The following is a 2,728-nucleotide window of genomic DNA, read 5'->3' as shown; positions in this document are numbered from 1 at the left end:
AGATTGTGGACGATATATATCAGTTGGATATATTGAGCAATATGCGTGTTATGCCGCTGTTGAATTAGGTGAAGAATAAATGGTGCTGATAGTATAATGATTTGTTGTGCCTTTGGCAAAATATCCAATAGTTTGTGTTGTTTTTAAGGAGCATGCTGCCTATATTTTTCTTTCTTCATGGCGGCTTTCATTTCATATCTGGACAATGAATGCAGGCTCTTTCATTTCATATATGGACGGCAAGGGCGTCTTCAGCAGCGTCTAAACAGGATTCGACTGCCCACTCGATGCCAAGGGAGATGCATCGCTGTCGCCGTCAAGGGACTCAACCAGCGCGGCCTCCAGGTACAGCGCGCCCAGCGCCAGTGTTTTTCATCTACGAGTTAATTTATTTCCCATTATGTTCTATTTCCCATGTGATTCAGCTTCCAATTATTTTTGCCATGGGAGAAAGGATTGACTGAATGTGACCAAATCTAAAGAAATGCTAATTGAGGTTTGTTTCCACATACAACAATGTAAGATCCTTCATCCCATTGTTACAACCACACACAAACTTGAGCCTCCCAGAGCACTTGGATTTTCAGCCATCCGATTGAGTAGCCAAACGTTTGATCTTCAGATAGAATTGAACTGATCCATGTGTAAACTAAACTGTTATGGTTTGAACTTCGAGGAGCTCAATCCATACAGCTACATTGATGTTATTTACCTATGAGATTAGAGAAAAGTGGAATGCTCCTTTTCTAACTAGGTGCATACATTCACTTGATTTTTAGAATTTACATGCCCCCTCTTGGTTCTAAGAACATATAGACATGTAATTTTGTTTGCTATTTTGTTGGTCAGTTTTTGTTAGCTAATAAGATGGTTTTTTGCAGAGATTCACTTAATTTGGTATAAAAACAATATAGCCACCGCCATGTCGATGAACTCTGAAGCTGAATTGTTTTTTGTGGTTTCATATTTTATTTGGAAGAATGTCCGGGACCAACTATCATTTAAAACACGAAGAATATGGTATATAATCGCTGAGATGCTTTGTTCTTTTTCTGTTTACATGTACAAGCTACAATAGCTTGGACCTTTTAGGGCCCTCATTGTTGTTTGGAAACAGTTCTTGTCTTTGCTATAACAATGCACACTTTTCTTTGAGAAGAAGAATGTGCTCATTGATGCTGTTTAGTCCATACTTAATTTTTCTGCATGGTGTCTGAAGGAGTAGTATGTTGAACCGTAATTAGCACCACTGGATAATTCTCATGAATATATGTTATACTCATCCTGCTGCTTATTTATATATGTGATGATTCAACACGACTCTTTTGCCTCTATATTCTTATCATACTTTCCATTTCACATTCTTAGCTGTTTATCGTTTCCAAACTTCCTGGAGACAGACAACTACTAATTACTAAGCGACATTGTATATAATGTGCTCTTTAGTATGGCACCAGAACAGCTAAATTTTCAGTCATGAACTATTTTCTTTATTATATTTTTCTACTTGCTCACTAAACAATGCATTGACGTCCAGTTTCATTCTCCGTTATGTCCATTCGCCGCAGATCCCTGGATTATTTTGTGTGTTGTATATACTCTGTACAAATTTGGCAATGCCCATTTTTGTCATTTAAAAGTTCTATTTTGCTCTATGCTGTAATAACCATTTGGGACTCATACAAAGTATTTGGCCTGGACGGTTGAATTTATAGGGACATGCTACCTTACATGCCATTATGCAACCTATACCATGCTTGTATCATGGTAGCATTAACCCCTCCCTCAACATTTGTTTAAAATGTAAATGGAATCAGCTCTAATATAAGGAGTTATTTTGAAAATAGAACATCTGGATATGAAATAGCTAATTTATTTTGTACTGATTTACAACATGTGATTCACTACTTTCTTTATCAGGTGTTCATGTTATTTCTTCGCTTCTTTTTGGTGTTGTGCTGCCCCGTTGAGAGCCGACAGGAAGAATAGGAAGCAGAGTCCGTAGGTCATGGCTTTGTGCAGCTAGCTAGCATGAATAATCGTGTGTCTGATGCTTAGCCAAGCAGTGTTCCATTCATCTATAAATAGATCGAGTGGTACTTTCATTACTTAGGTGAGAAGTGTTTCATTCATTTGAAACTCAAGATTTGATAGTGGCACCCTCAAAGAGATAGCGTTGCATGTGCATAACTCACAATTTGACAAATAATTCCCTATATTTATTTGTTTCTTTCTTATTCATATTTCTGGTTCCTGAACTGAACCTCTATCATTTTCGACACATTAGGAGCAATGTTTTCAAGGCGGTAAGGCGAGGCAAGGCGATGGGGGGGCGCCTCACCGCCTAAGCGGTAAGGCATAAGGCAAGGCGGACGCCTTAGAGAGTTCTAAGCAGTAGAATGAAGTAGAATTTGGTAGGCAACTAGGCATACACACTACACATCTTGCACTTGCTGCTGGTTGTAGAGCCTATATAGGATCCATCCTCTTTGCACATTCTCTTCTCCCCAACAGTAATCATGCATTATTCTAACCATCCAGGATCCACTAACCACTATAAGAGAGGTAGTGAGCAACCAGCAAAGCAGCTAGCACAAAGCAGTGAGCAACCAGCAAAGCAGGAAGCAATGAACAACTGAAAAACAGCAAGCAACGAACAACTTAACATGGAAGAAACAGAGCAGAGGAGGGTGGGGGAGAAGGGGGAGGGAGAGGTGTTGGCTCCTTG

General features: G+C 39.3%; 1 long non-coding RNA gene across 1 annotated transcript; it reads left to right on the top strand.

Annotated features, from left to right (window-relative positions):
- The first annotated feature begins 219 nt into the window (after positions 1-219).
- Positions 220-1,053, top strand: LOC119345719. The gene is made up of 2 exons (XR_005167156.1): positions 220-345; positions 882-1,053. It is a non-coding gene; the product is annotated as an uncharacterized LOC119345719 (long non-coding RNA).
- The last annotated feature ends 1,675 nt before the right edge of the window (positions 1,054-2,728 follow it).

This window comes from Triticum dicoccoides, unplaced genomic scaffold (genome assembly GCF_002162155.2).
Source record: "Triticum dicoccoides isolate Atlit2015 ecotype Zavitan unplaced genomic scaffold, WEW_v2.0 scaffold27073, whole genome shotgun sequence".
NCBI lineage: Eukaryota > Viridiplantae > Streptophyta > Magnoliopsida > Poales > Poaceae > Triticum > Triticum dicoccoides.
This window is presented reverse-complemented; position numbering and strand designations above follow the sequence as displayed.